At 42.3% G+C, this 16,304-nt stretch overlaps 1 protein-coding gene across 1 annotated transcript in view; it reads right to left on the bottom strand.

The window, feature by feature from the left end:
• The window catches only part of LOC124612548, a 161,828-nt gene that overhangs the window by 117,124 nt on the left and 28,400 nt on the right, over positions 1 to 16,304 (bottom strand). The window lies entirely within an intron of this gene.

Raw genomic sequence — 16,304 nt, 5'->3', positions numbered from 1 at the left:
GGAACAGTGCCCACAGTACGGCATCGCTACGAAAGACCTGTACAGGTTGGCTGACAAGCCAGTAGGCATCAGTAATTGAGGAGGGTTTACAGTTAATAATAGTGCGTATTTAACACATCATGGGTTTATTTACACAGGTGTACAGGGGCCATCTGTAGGACAAGAGATAGTGAAAGGATTTTGGATGTCAAGATTAGTAACATTCCACTGCAGATCGTGACCAGGGCCAGAGGGAGTGAGCAGCCTCGCAGGCTGACGGCAGATAAACATCACACTGCGGCGTCAGCACTGTCTGTACAACGCGTGGGAGGCTCTTCCCTGCTCTGGCCTCGGTGGAAGAATCGGAAGTATCCAGACTGTTATTGTTTTCTTGTTAATAGTTATACGTTACACATTCCTCCCCCTTCACAAAGGGCTACCTGGTGTCGTGATTTTACTATGATCAGGGCCTTGTAACTTAAGGAGCAAGGAGAAAAAACAAAAGTTTGATTATCTTGCATTCTAGTCGAATATGAAATTTAAGAACATCATTTATGTTAACTGGTCTTCCGAGGAGCGGTGGCTATGGTTTGGCGGCGTACCGGGGGCAGAACACAGGACTCAGTGGCCACCGGGCTGGCACTGGTAGGTACGTGAAACTGAGCTGAAAGTCATACTACTTGTACAAGCACAGTAACTGATCAGTTAACTAAATTATCGTCTTACAGGGAGGGCTACAAAACATTATGGTTTTCCACGGGCTCTTAGCTTTTTAGTCTATACAGGGAACTTGTAAGTTCGCAGTAACTACTCTGACTTCTAGATTTTTGCTTTGAGGATTACAAGAGAACATACTGACACATTAACAACAGCCAAGACAAAAGCATAGTTAAATGAATTATATACCTTCCTTGATTTGGTGGAAAAGTTAGACCAAACAAATCTACTTAATTGGTTAAAATGGCTCTGAGCACTATGGGACTTAACTTCTGAGGTCATCAGTCCCCTAGAACTTAGAACTACTTAAACCTATCTAACCTAAGGACATCACACACATCCATGCCCGAGGCAGGATTCGAACCTGCGACCGTAGCGGTCGCGCAGTTCCAGACTGTAGCGCCTAGACTTGCCCGGCCACCCCAGCCGGCTCTACTTAAGTCTCCATAATGGAAAGTATTAGGTTCCCTAAGTAGCTACATATTCCTATTGTCTTATTAGGTTCGCAACGAATTACTCCAAACTACGTCAGGGAAATAAGTTAACACTAGAAGTACCGGACTACTCCGCACCAGTCCGCAGCTCGTGGTCGTGTGGTAGCGGTCTCACTTCCCGTGCACGGGCTCCCGGGTTCGATTCCCGGCGGGGTCAAGGATTTTCTCTGTCTTGTGATGACTGGGTGTTGTGTGATGTTCTTAGGTTAGTTAGATTTAATTAGTTCTAAGTTCTAGCGGATTGATGACCATAGATGTTAAGTCCCATAGTGCTCAGAGCCGTTTGAACCACTGAACTACTCCACACCCCTTAAATTATCACGTAGGTCATTTCTGACCCACAGTACGAAATCACTGTTTTATTGATATTTCAGTGGTGTTTTGGGTGTCGCCATGTCACACATTATGTTCAGGAAGAGTCCAGTGTAACCTAAGGACAGTCTGGTCTCTAAAATGAATAGTACACTGCCAAAAATAAATTTTCAGAAATAAACGTCTTTTTTTATTTTAGAAAAGAAATACCTCAGTCTTTCATATATATAGTCTTTAATATATATATATAAAGTCTAGCTGGGATACGTACCCGGCTTCGTTCAGCGAGTTGATATGAGGTTGTGTGATTTTTGGAATAAAAGGATAAATTTTAAAGTAGAAGACGTACAAAAAAGTTAGCATAAACATATTCTAACTTTTCATTTTGTTATCCGGAGTAAATAATTCTTCGAATTTCCTACTCGAGAGCAAACTACGTATAGTTGACTGTGAGAGAAACAGGAGTCTTTGAGGTTCATAGCGTAAGATTTTAAAGTTTGTCCTTGCGGTTTGTTAATTGTTAAAACTGTAGGTTAATTTGATTGGAAACTGCACTCTTTTAGGCGGGAATGGCTGTTCAGTAATGACCAGCATTATTCTGGCGTTACATAGTAGTTCTTCGTACTTTCTAGTCATAAGTTCGTCTTCGATGATGTTATTCGATAGCTTTTTGACGATCATCCTTGTTCCATTACATAGTTTTCGTGAGTTGAGATTTCTGAGTAGTATGATCAGAGAGCTAGTTTTAAGTTGAAGGCAGTAAATGGCATTTCTGGTACTTGCAAAGAGTTTACAATTTCTGTAGCGAAGTTCACACTTTCTTCAACGTTTATCATGTAGTCGATGGATTTGTATATTCTATCGTCACCGGTAATTTTCTTCTGAATTTTAAAGTTGACATCGCGCACAATATTATTTTTAGTTGCCAAACTTGCCCTTTCAAATAGCAAGTCCCGATTGGTATAGTTGTGAGCAATGTTTGAATAAATTTGGTCGATGAGTTCGTTTTCAGCAGCGGCTAAGTTGCAGAAACCACTTTTTATTGAGGCCGGTCGTTTGGTCAGTAGGATATGTGTTTTCGCCTATTTGTAAAAGCTCTTGAGCAAAATGTTCTGCTGTTTCGTCTTTGCCGGCCGAAGTGGCCGAGCGGTTTTAGGCGCTACAGTCTGGAACCGCGCGACCCCTACGGTCGCAGGTTCGAATCCTGCCTCGGGCATGGATGTGTGTGATGTCCTTAGGTTAGTTAGGTTTAAGTAGTTCCATGTTCTAGGGGACTGATGACCTTCAAAGTTAAGTCCCATAGTGCTCAGAGCCATTTGAACCATTTTTGTTTCGTCTTTCGGTAGTTCAACCCTCGTATTTTTTGTTAGTCGCAGTATTTGTATGTGTGGCCAGAGATGTGATTTTTAAAGTAAGCATTCAACTCGTCTGCTGGTGGTAAGTTGTGGATAACTGGAAGTGTTTGTCGAAAATCTCCTGAGAGTATTAGTAGGGCTCCTGCCATCACTTCAGAGTTTCCTCGCAAGTCTTGTAATCTTCTGCTCATGCTTTTGAGTGATTTTTTATGTGGCATTGTGCATTCGTCCCAGAAGCTAATTTTAGTTGGTTTAGAAGTTCAACTCATCCAGATGCTTTTGAGATTTTACAAACCAGGAATTTTTCCTCGGCTCTATATGCAACGGTATTTGTAGGGCGGAACGGGCAGTTCGCCTTCCTTACATAAGTGTGGCTGCAGTGCCGGACGCCACTGGAGCAAGTGCGATGTGTTGTTTAGCACATATTTCTGCCAGCAATAGTTTTATTAGAAACGTTTTCCCAGTGCCACATGGTGCGTCCAAGTAAATAATTCTGCCAGTGTCGTCAAATGGTTCAAATAGCTCTGAGCACTATGGGACTTAACATCTGAGGTCATCAGTCACCTAGACTTAGAACTAATTAAGCCTAACTAACCTACGGACATCACATACGTCCATACCCGAGGCAGGATTCGAACTTGCGACCGTAGCAGCAGCGCAGTTGTGGACTGAAGCGCCTAGAAACGCTCGGCCACAGCTGCCAGCCCAGTGTTGTCGACTCGGCCAATGATAACGTTGTAAATTTCCTTTTGATTCTTACTGGGGAGTGATTTGTAGTGAGAAATGTATCGGAGTAGTTCATTCGATGGTCAGTTCAGGATGAGTTTTGTCGGACTTGGTGCAGTATGTCATCACTCTTACTCACTTTGAAGGTGTCCGACAACTGCATTCCACTGCAGATCGTGACCAGGGACAGAGGGAGTGAGCAGCCTCGCAAGCTGGCTGTAGATAAACATCACACTGCGGCGTCAGCACTGCCTTAGAACGCGCGGGTGGCTCTTCCCTCCTCTGGCCTCGGTGGAAGAATCGGAAGTATCCAGTGTTACTGTTTTGTTGTTACGGCCAATACTCTGTCACTTGTTCAGCTGAGGCAATGAGTGAGGCTTCAGGTAGTGTTAATTCCCAGTGGTTGTCGTATTCCAGTAGTTCTAAGCGTTGGCACGCTTCTCTGCATTTCTGTCATTGGTAACCGTCAGCAGTGTTGAGTTCTGGGAATTTTGTTGGTTCCCGTTCTTCGTCTAGCAACATCTGGAGATACAGGGTGTTTCAAAAATGACCGGTATATTTGAAACGGCAATAAAAACTAAACGAGCAGCGATAGAAATACACCGTTTGTTGCAATATGCTTGGGACAACAGTACATTTTCAGGCAGACAAACTTTCGAAATTACAGTAGTTACAATTTTCAACAACAGATGGCGCTGCGGTCTGGGAAACTCTATAGTACGATATTTTCCACATATCCACCATGCGTAGCAATAATATGGCGTAGTCTCTGAATGAAATTACCCGAAACCTTTGACAACGTGTCTGGCGGAATGGCTTCACATGCAGATGAGATGTACTGCTTCAGCTGTTCAATTGTTTCTGGATTCTGGCGGTACACCTGGTCTTTCAAGTGTCCTCACAGAAAGAAGTCACAGGGGTTCATGTCTGGCGAATAGGGAGGCCAATCCACGCCGTCTCCTGTATGTTTAGGATAGCCCAAAGCAATCACACGATCATCGAAATATTCATTCAGGAAATTAAAGACGTCGGCCGTGCGATGTGGCCGGGCACCATCTTGCATAAACCACGAGGTGTTCGCAGTGTCGTCTAAGGCAGTTTGTACCGCCACAAATTCACGAAGAATGTCCAGATAGCGTGATGCAGTAATCGTTTCGGATCTGAAAAATGGGCCAATGATTCCTTTGGAAGAAATGGCGGCCCAGACCAGTACATTTTGAGGATGCAGGGTCGATGGGACTGCAACATGGGGCTTTTCGGTTCCCCATATGCGCCAGTTCTGTTTACTGACGAAGCCGTCCAGGTAAAAATAAGCTTCGTCAGTAAACCAAATGCTGCCCACAAGCATATCGCCGTCATCAATCCTGTGCACTATATCGTTAGCGAATGTCTCTCGTGCAGCAATGGTAGCGGCGCTGAGGGCTTGCCGCGTTTGAATTTTGTATGGATAGAGGTGTAAACTCTGGCGCATGAGACGATACGTGGACGTTGGCGTCATTTGGACCGCAGCTGCAACACGGCGAACGGAAACCCGAGGCCGCTGTTGGATCACCTGCTGCACTAGCTGCGCGTTGCCCTCTGTGGTTGCCGTACGCGGTCGCCCTACCTTTCCAGCACGTTCATCCGTCACGTTCCCAGTCCGTTGAAATTTTTCAAACAGATCCTTTATTGTATCGCTTTTCGGTTCTTTGGTTACATTAAACCTCCGTTGAAAACTTCGTCTTGTTGCAACAACACTGTGTTGTAGGCGGTGGAATTCCAACACCAGAAAAATCCTCTGTTCTAAGGAATAAACCATGTTGTCTACAGCACACTTGCACGTTGTGAACAGCACACGCTTACAGCAGAAAGACGACGTACAGAATGGCGCACCCACAGACTGCATTGTCTTCTATATCTTTCACATCACTTGCAGCGCCATCTGTTGTTGAATATTGTAACTACTGTAATTTCGAAAGTTTGTCCGCCTGAAAATGTACTGTTGTCCCAAGCATATTGCAACAAACGGTGTATTTCTATCGCTGCTCGTTTAGTTTTTATTGCCGTTTCAAATATACCGGTCATTTTTGAAACACCCTATAGAAACATTCAGCGTTGTTCGGATGTACGGTGTATACTCGGACTCGTGCGTTAGTTTTCATCATTCCTGGATGATCTTCTACTGGAATTCCTTGTTTTCGTCGTTAAAAAGTGTTTTTTGTTGTGTTCCACATATAATAGGTAGGAATGTTGACATATAGTAATGTTTTAGGGAATGGATACCTTTGGCAAAGTTGGTGAAAAGCTATTAATGTTGTGTACTGAGGTGGTTTGCTTACAGTTTTTCTAGCGGTGTTTTTGTGAAGTACACACTCTGTCCATTCTACATATGTACTACTAGATTTTACACAGTTGGTTCGCATACGTGTATGTGAAAACCGAAAACCAGCCACGCTGCTTCGTTATTGTCGAGGCATCTTCTCATTTGGTACATGAGGATATCGTCGTTTTTGTTTTGTTGTTCACTGTCTTTAGCTATTTGAAATACTGCCATGTCAGTACCTTTGTTCACATACTTGCAGACATATGTGCTGAATTTAGCTGAATTCCAGTATTCTACTATTATGTGCGCTTGGAACATTTTGGATAATTGTTTTGTATGGTACTACGCATATATTATCTATTTCCAGTTCGTCGCTGTCTCGTTTTCGTATCTTTGCTGTGAAGCCATTGTTTTTGCGTGATCGTCTTCTATATTTGGGATAGCCATCAAATCCGGTTTGTGTGTCGTCCAAGTATGGTTTTGAGTTGTTTTTTTTCATTTTCCACACAGTTCCGGATCTTCTTGTGAATTGGAGAATTCAGCATGGATGATTTTGTTGATATCCGTGGGATGAATTCTGTAGTGTTGCCATACGAGATAGTGTGAGTGAGGCAGTTCTCGTTTTCGCCATTCGATAGTGTACATCGAGGATGTGTTAGATGACGATCAGTTTGGCTTTAGGAAAGGTAAAGGCACGAGAGAGGCAATTCTGAAATTGGAAGCAAGACTAAAGAAAAACCAAGACACGTTCATAAGATTTGTCGACCTAGGAAAAGCGTAAGACAAAGTAAAATGGTGCAAGATGTTCGAAATTCTGAGAAAAATAGGGGTAAGCTATAGCGAGGGACGGGTAATATACAATATGTACAAGAACCAAGAGGTACTAATAAGAGTGGACGACCAAGAGCGAAGTGCTCGGATTAAAAAGCGTGCAAGACATGGATATAGTCTTTCGCTCCTACTTTTCAATCTGTACATCGAATAAGCAATGATGGAAATAAAAGAAAGTTTCAGGAGTGGAATTAAAAAATTCAAGGTGAAAGGATATCAATGATACGATTCGCTGATGACATTGCTATCCTGAGTGAAAGTGAAGAAGAATTACATCATAAGCTGAAGGAAATGAACAGCCTTACGAGTACAGAATATGGATTGAGAGTAAATCGAAGAAAGACGAAAGTAGTGAGAAGTAGCAGAAATGAGAACAGCGAGAAACTTAACATCAGGATCGCTGGTCACGAAGTAAGTGAAATTAATAAATTCCGCTACATAGGCAGCAAAATAGCCAATGACGGACGGAGGAGGAGGACATAAAAAGCAGACTTGCAGTAGCAAAAGGTCATTCTTGGCCAAGAGAAGTCTACTAGTATCAAACATAGGCCATAATTCGAGGAAGAAATTTCTGAGAATGTACGTCTGTTGGTAGTGAAACATGAACTGTGGGAAAACCGGAACAAAAGAGAACCTAAGCATTTGAGGCATGGTGCCACAGACGAATGTTAAAAATTAGGTGGATTGATAAGGTAACGAATGAGGAGGTTCTGCACAGAATATTCTTGTGGGAAACACCTGTAAGGACAAAGGACAGGATGATAGGGCATCTGTTAAGACATGAAGGAATGGCTTCCATGGTACCAGAGGGAGCTGTAGAGGGCAAAAGCTCTACATCCAGCAAATAATAAAGGACATAGGTTGCAAGTGCTTCTTTGAGATGAAGAGGTTGGCACAGGCGGGGAATTCGTGGCGGGTCGCAAAAAAACTAGTCAGAAGGCTGATGATCCAAAAAAAGTGTACATTCAGCTTCTAACAGTTCCAAAGATGTGGTATTTATTAATGGATTTTATAAATCTCCCTTGTTTTTGTCGGAAAACTCAGGCTATGGGGTCTCGTCCTTATCTTAGTTCATCTTTGGTTTCTGGCCACGACGAGCTGCACACGAATATTATGAAGAAGTCAGGTCGTCCATATATTCTTATGTAGGTCATGGCATCTTGAATGTGTTCGTGCACGTGTCTCGAAATTCCATGTATGATGACGATAAGATTACCGTTGTTCCAATATCGACAGTGCTTCCACCCATTTGTGGTTGCGTCACGGAGGTGGATGTATTCTTCCATGCGTAGTTTCTTTTGATTCAGTCTTTTGTAAAGCATCTGCTTTTTCATACGTATATACCAGGAACTGTTGGAACATACAGCGAGGGTTGAGTTTGTGATTGTATGTTTCATTGTCTCTGATTATTAACCGGTACGCTTAGAGATTCTTGGAAATGACTTTTTTGTTTGGTTCTACGCCCGTTTCAGGTTGAATTTGATGAATTCTTCTCGGGTTATCAGCCGAGTGGTGGTGTCGCCTTGTCTCATCGAAACGTTGTAACAAGACGACGCCACCACTCGGCTGATAACCCGAGAAGAATTCATCATTGGAATACGCCGAGAAAGACTACACTCGCATATATCAGGTTGATTTGTTTCACATGAAAATGATATCCGTCCCCTCCGCGCAGAAATATTAATGGTTATATGGTTATTGGGGAAATGGGGGGGGGGGGGGGGGGGACATCATGTGAACAGTGTCTCTCTCTTCAATGCGTTGTAGTTCTCTTTCTCATTGTAAAATTACATCACGGCTTATATTTTCATTGTCCACAGTTACGATTGCGACTTCGTGTATCTGAGGTGCGTTAAATCGTAGTTCGTGTTCTCCAGGTGATCTCTTGTCTGCTCGAACTGTAACTTTATAATCACCAGAAATCATTCGGTCTAGTGGTGTTTTCAATATATCTCGGGCTATTTCTGTCTGAATCCACTGATATTTGTGCATCGTTGATCAATTTCTGTTTCTTTGTTTCCGATAAAATATAATTGCGTAGTGGTAGCAATGATCCCATGTTGTGATACATTTGTCCTTAGATGAAAAAAAAAAAAAAAAAAAAAACGTACTCGATTTCATTTCTGTTGGTGTTAATCGAAGTGACACCGAAATAAATCGTTTGTGTGCTTTTATATTTTGAAGAAAATGTTTTTATTCTGGAGTTTCCCTGGTCATATACTGTAAAAATTCCTGCGGAGGCGGTTCCAGTGGCGGTAATCGAATTTTTCTATTCATGCAAATAATCCTGATGTTTCTGTACTGAATTTTTTCGCGTAGCAAAGTTCACAGATGTTATTCATTTTTCCGATTACAACGTGCTTATGTTTGTTACATTCTTGCGTAGAGCCATATTGTAAAGCTTCATTTGCTAGGTTGTACTGTTCACTTGTCCTCGTCCGCACTTCTCGTAGGTTGATATTTTCATGGATAGCTTGAGTTCACAGTCTTTTATTGTAAGACTGTGTTGTAATTCTTCGAGTTTGTCCAATACAATGAACGGCACACGTATCACAAGTGATTTCCTGTGGCAAACTAAACCATCAGCCTGATGGCCTGGCTATGGATAGCCCACCGGCAGGCGTCTTAGCCGATATGTTCATCAATTCGCTAGAACAGAAATTCTTCAATAATTTTTATGCTGTCGATTTGGGTATTTTGTCAAATGCTTGGTACGTGGATGTCATTGTGATCATATACAGTGATGCCCGCGAAGGAATTCGGCATTTGTTTGAAATTTTCAATAGCCTTCATGAAAAAATCAGCTTCACCTGTGATTTGGAAAATAACGATCGTCAGCTTAATTACTTGGACTTCAGTATTGATATTGACAACTGCAGATTTTTTTCTGTATTTTTCCAACTATGTTGTTGTTGTTGTTGTTGTTGTGGTCTTCAGACCTGAGACTGGTTTGATGCAGCTCTCCAACTAACACAGATCAAATTGTGCCTGCTAGTTCAGTGCATCCTCATTCACTTTTCCTTTCAGCCATTCATCGTGCAGATGAATTCTTCTCGAGTTAGTGGCCGAGCGGTTCTAGGCGCTACAGTCTAGAACTGCGCGACCGCTACGGTCGCAGGTTCGAATCCTGCCTCGGGCATGGATGTGTGTGATGTCCATAGGTTATTTAGGTTTAAGTAGTTCTAAGTTCTAGGCGACTGATGACCTCAGAAGTTAAGTCCCATAGTGCTCAGAGCCATTTTCTTCTCGGGTTATCAGCCCAGTACTGGCGTCGTCTTGTCGCAATGTTTCAATGAGTTTCGAAACGTTGCGACAAGACGACGCCACCATTCGGCTGATAACCCGAGTAGAATTCATCGGTGGAATACGCCGAGAGACTGCAATCGCATATATTCATAGTGCAGTTTCTGTACCTTTGTCACCTGACACGCGCAATGAAAAGCTGAATATAATAAATATTGCAGTTAATAACGGCTATGATCCTTCGATAGTTGACAAGATCTTCAAAGGTAGAACTGACGCAAAAGCGACTACTTTACACATTCAGTGCTGTTTCTGACAGTAACGAACACAAAAATGTTTTCTCATTCAATTTCCAGGCCCTGTTTCTTATAAAATTCGTCGTCTTCTTATTAAAAATACTGATGCAAAGTTACTTTTTCCACTAACAATAATTTGCAAAAAAACCAACAAAATAATCCTATTAACAATCTCAAGTCCATAGTTGCTATTACAGACAATTTGGGAGTGTACAAAATCACTTGTGACATGTGTCCCGTTTATTTCATACGACAAACTGGAAGATCAGATACAAAGAAGATTTGTTGGGAAAAAGAGGTACTAATGTGCATAATATCGCTTTTGCTGATTATCTGTTAATTTCCGTCACACACCGAAAAGCGTTGAAGAAATTTCCGTTTTACATAGAGAAAAGAAAGGCCATATGTTCGATGTACTCGAAGAGCTGGAGATTTTCAAGCACGTTTTTAAAAACGATGGCCTCATCCTACATGACAGTTACAATTACGTAACAAAAATTTTTTCAATGGCTTTAATCTACAAGTTACAGAATTTCGATTCTTCTATTTTTACTGTATTTTCTACCTCTATCTCCGAAACATCACTTTCTTCGAATCTCATAGCTACCTTCATGTGGATGTTTTTTGGATTGTACAGCTGTTGGTATAAATTTTTATACTATTCTGTGCTTTACGTAATAGTAATTTCCGTAAAGGTTAATAGATGGTTCTTATACTTCATCTGCTCGACTACTGTGTATTTTCAAAAACACGTTAAGCTTTCTCGCAGAGTAATATTACGTAAGTAAGCTTTGTATGCCATGACAACTGTCATCTTATTAATGTCTTTTTTGTCACACTTAATTTTCTATGTGTTATTTTATAGGGCGTGTCAAAATTTCATTCCGATGAAGACACCATTAGCAGGTGTCGAAACCTAGCTCAATGAATCAAACAGTTATTTGTAACCGGTTGGCTGTGTAATTCCTATGTTTGAAGATTGTCAGCATTAATTGGTTCTAAATCTAGCAGAAATGATAAAAATATGCCACATTAAATAAATTTCGTAAGTTTTCAGTTCTGTTGCGCTCATTTGGAAGGACGTTTTTGCTCTGACTATAATAGCACTTCACAATCACGATTTTGTACGCAGCACACGATCGGTGTTCTGGCATCGCAATTTAGACAGTATGCAGTCCAGCCGCCCTTGTAGAAACTTATGATTCCACTGGCTATGTACTGCGCTGACACGTGCATCAATCTGCAGTTACCGTCAGTGTCGAAGAACGATAGCCGTCGAAATACGACTGCAGCGCAGTTACCAGTAATCGTGCAACTTCCCGAATCCCCAGTACATCAGGCACTGAACGCGCACCAAGTGGAATCCATACATTCTCAAACAGGATAGTAAAGTAAAAACCGATTTATATCTCCCACAAAATACGTTGATTCAACTCGACATTTCAAACACTCTGTCCATGTTTCCACTAGAACACATGCCTTTCGCGCTAGGAAATTTGTTCTACACCGTCAATAAGGTAACATTTTATCAACTCTCACCGTCTTTATCGCATCTGATCAAAGATTAAAAGAAAAAGCTGAAACTACTCTGGACAGAATGATCTCACTTTGTTTCCTTTTTAAAAAGGCAAATAACTGCATCGTAAATACATCTAATATTCATTAATATTCGCACTATAATAACATATATCCCCACAACTTATTCTCAGAAACATTTGCATGTCTCCAAATTTACATACGTAAACCTATTGAAGACTCTTCCAAAGTAACATGTACTATCGAAGTAACCCCACAAACATACCCACAAAAACTTAGCTTATAGTTTTTACGTAATTACTTTTTCTACTTCGCAAAACCAATTACAATTTTAATGAGGTTCGAAGATCTTTCCGAACCAAATTTCATGCAGACAATAATTACAATTACACTACATACATCACAAGAGAAATCCATCAATAACGGCAAGATTAACTCGTCTGAATAGCTCCTTGAAATTCCTCCCTCCCAAATCTTATGTAAAGTATTATTTATATTTACCTAATTTTGTTAATGATGTAATTATTTAAGTTCTGACGACCTCCTCGCGCGAGATTTCTGCGACCAATATTTCCGTCTTCCTTGCACTAAATTGTGCCTCCGTATCCTATTACATACATCTTAGATTCGTCAAATTACCTCTTACACAAATCAGAAATAACTCCCAAATTCTTAAAACTACACATTTCCTTTTTCTAAGTATAATCGCAGCTCCGTCACTTTTCGTAGCCCCAGCGATGTTTGTGACACAGGGCACTAGAACCTATAAGCATCGGGGGGTGGATATTCTGTGACAAGTAATCGTCCATAGCATAAATCACATAGACTTTCTATTACTCCAACTACTTCACCAGACTTCTTTTTTTTTTTGGTTTTCACCAAGATGCAGTCCCCAAACTTACAATTAATTGTCTTGTAACCCATCATGTCACCTTTTTCTTTCGTTCACCATTTTCTCCATACAAACGTTCATCATCATCTTGTTTTCGGTTGCCATTTTTACTTGGCATAGTGGAAATTCTGCGATCTCTGTAATCAGGAACTTAGCCTTGCTTACCGCCATTACATGTAATGGCGAGTACCCTATGGCATTACTTTTAACACTACTTAAGACGCCTTCAAACTATCACATAAACGCCGTCCACATAGTGTTTGTTGTTGCATATGTCCTTCATAGGCGGCCGATTTCTCGCTTATAGCGTTCACATGGGTTACTTGCTGAGTGATGTACTGGTATCTTTATATATTCGTCGCACTGATTGTTCATGAAATCATTCCAGATATCAGTAGTAACTTGAGATATGTTGCCTCTCTGGTTTTGTTACTTTAATAAAGAAATTCTTTTCCAGTTTGGCGATCAGGGTTTTGCTATTGGCTTTCCGTATCGAATACAATCTAACGAACTTTGAAAATACATAAACAACCACAAATATACGTTTATACCACCATGACCCGTTGGACGTGGACCGAAATTGTCTGCCGCGAATAACTCGCTAGACTTGCTAGGGATGATAGTTTGCATTTCTCCCTGGTGCACGATAATGCAATGTTTCAACCACTGGCACTCGTCGAACATGCCTAACTGAGCGCACACCCATCCGGTTGGATTGTTATGTGCAGATAAAAATGGCTCTGAGCGCTATGGGACTTAACATCTGAGGTCATTAGTCCCCTAGAACTTAAGACTACTTAAACCTAACTAACATAAAGACAACACACACATCCATGCCCGAGGCAGGATTCGAACCTGCGACCGTAGCGGTCGCGAAGTTCCAGACTGAAGCGCCTAGAACCGCGCGGCCCCACCGGCCGGCTATGTGCAGAAAATCCTTAGTGATCTCTACATACTTCTGGGCCCCGCAATGTACGTAACTTAAGCGGATACAGTCTGTCAGCTGCTCAACATACTTTTCAGCGACTCGCAGCCTCCTCATTTCCGTTTTTTCGTCTCTCCTATGAAATAGGAATTATGAGTTTATATCAGCGCAGTATCTTTTCATAACCATTGCTGTCAACATTTATTTTTAAAATTTTCAGTTCAGGGTCGTCATTTTGCCCTCGCTGCATGTCCTTGCAGACAGCACAAATCTCATTTTTCCCTTCTGCTCGTTTCATGTATAAGAGTCGAAACTCTCCACTTACTTCTTCCTCATCACTATCTTCTTTACCAACAGGTAGAAGTGACAGTGCGTCATCAAAGCAGTTTTCTGTTCCTTTTATATATCTGGTGCTATAGCTAAACTGCTGAAAACATCGCCCAACTCATAAGATGATCGTTTAGCAACGTACTGTCCTGCAGAAAACTTAGAGCCTTATGATCAGATAGCACAGTCACCCCGTGACACTCCAGATACAGCCGGAAGATTTGAGGCCGTAGTGAGAAACTTTTTTTTAGTGATGCTATAGCTGTGCTCACGTTTATTTAACACACAGTTGGCAAAAACTACACTCCTGTGTTCTATCTCACGTCACAGAAACACTTCTTGGAATAATTCACATCTGATGCTACAATTTGAACTGTCCATAGCTAGACAGATAGGCAGCAATATAGCAAGAGAGAATGGCCACCCCCTATCATGCCATCGATTACGTCTTCGATGATGTCTTCGACGTGTCATGGGCCCTTCCTACCTCTCAACCCTCCCCTCTCTGGCAAATGCCAATTGCCCTATGTAGAAAATGGCGGGAAATTCAAATTTTGGCGGGATATCCAGCGAAGTCGAATTGTGCTAGTGTGTTACCTGTGGGAGTAGGGCTGTTGTCTTAAGTACACTCACGTTCAGAAAAACAGAACACCTTTAACGACTAGAGATAGGACTTTCATATAAACCGGACATGTACGTTAGTATTTCTGCAGAAATGATTAGCATTTCAGTCACCTCGGTTCAGCATGTGTCCTGTTGCCTGGTAGGCACAGTGTTCGCCATGGTCCCTGATAACTTATCCCATGCGTGGTAGCATCGACGCGTATGAGGCGCGAATGGCGTCCTGTGGTATAGCTGTGCATGTTGCAATTATCTGGTTTCAAAATTCATCTCTGGTGGTTTCTTGTATCACAGTGCTGCAACCGTCGTTTCACAGTATCCCACACATTTTCGACTGGCGACAAGTGTGGTGATCTGGCGGGTTAGGGCAAAAGGCTGAAATCCTGTGACACCAAGAAGACACTGGTTCATGTAGCAGTATGTGGTCGTGCACTGCTTTGCTGAAAAATGGCGTCTGGGGTGTTGTGCACAAAATATATGGCTATGGGTCGCACGATGTCATTCACCTACGTCACACTGGTCACAGTGCCGTGGACAGGCACCAACTGAGATTTTTGGCTGCACCCAACAGCACTCCACACCACGAGGCCTTGAGTTGGCGTGTATGTCTTGTGCAAATGCAGTCACCGTATTGCCGCTCCCCCTGTCCGCGGCGAACCAAAATGAGGCCATATTTTCATACAAACAGAATCTGGATTCGTCTGAAAACACTATGTCATTCCTCTCCCTAGAGACATCGTTCTATGCATCATTGCCGTCTAGTATGTATCTGCATATTCGTCAAAGGTAGGCGGAAAAGTGGACGACGCGCACGTAATAAGCGGCGACGGACTGTCAGCCCTGAAGTGTACGATGTGTCACAATGTTCAACTGTTGAGCCAGAGCCGAGGAGGATGCAGATCTGTTACGCAATGCCATTCGGATGAGGCGCCGATCTTCTCAGGGGGTGGTCGGGGTGGTGCGACCTGACCCATCTCGTCTCGTTCTACGGCCTTCAATAAACCATTCTGCACACACTCGCTGCACTGCCGAAACACTCCATCCCACACGAGCAACAATTTTCCTGATGGATGGATCACATTCTCTCATTCCAATGATGCGCTCTCTTTCAAATTCACTGATTTGACGGTACCTGTGAGTCGACATGGTTCAAATGCTAATCGTTTCTGCAGAACATACTAATGTGCACGTCTCTAGTCGTTCGAGGTGTTCTGTCTTTTCTGAACGTGAGTGTATAAATTGGCGAGAAATTCAAGACGTTGCACGGTCATGCTGGACTTGGAATACGGCTCTGGCCCTATGACGTCACAATATGAGACTTGGAATACGAGCATCAGCCTAACTACGATGTCAGAATCTAAGACGGCTGACCTTAAATGCAAGTTGGCGACCTAACATGGCGACCAGTGGAAACTGGCGCAGTTCTATGGTACTATAACCCAACTCATAATTGTTGGGCTGTTTATAACAATATGGACTTTTGGCATACTGGCCAAGACTTTGAGATACTGGCATGGCTCTACTATGGCGTCAGAATTCGGAGTGGGTGGTCTGGATCGCACACGGCGACCATGGCTTTCTGGGACAAGCTCTGTGTCGTCCCATTCTTAGTTCTTTAACACTTACGCTGTGACGTCACAAACAAAGGATTTTAGTGCAGGGCCAGCCTGTCTGCTAACCTACTTGACATAGCTGATATGCAATCAGAGTCTTTCCAATGAGTCTTTATTAAAACAAATATCGGGGGA

The sequence above is a fragment of the Schistocerca americana genome, chromosome 4, assembly GCF_021461395.2.
Source record: "Schistocerca americana isolate TAMUIC-IGC-003095 chromosome 4, iqSchAmer2.1, whole genome shotgun sequence".
Lineage (NCBI taxonomy): Eukaryota > Metazoa > Arthropoda > Insecta > Orthoptera > Acrididae > Schistocerca > Schistocerca americana.
The sequence above is the reverse complement of the archived record's forward strand: the minus strand, read 5'-3'. Positions and strand labels throughout refer to the sequence as shown.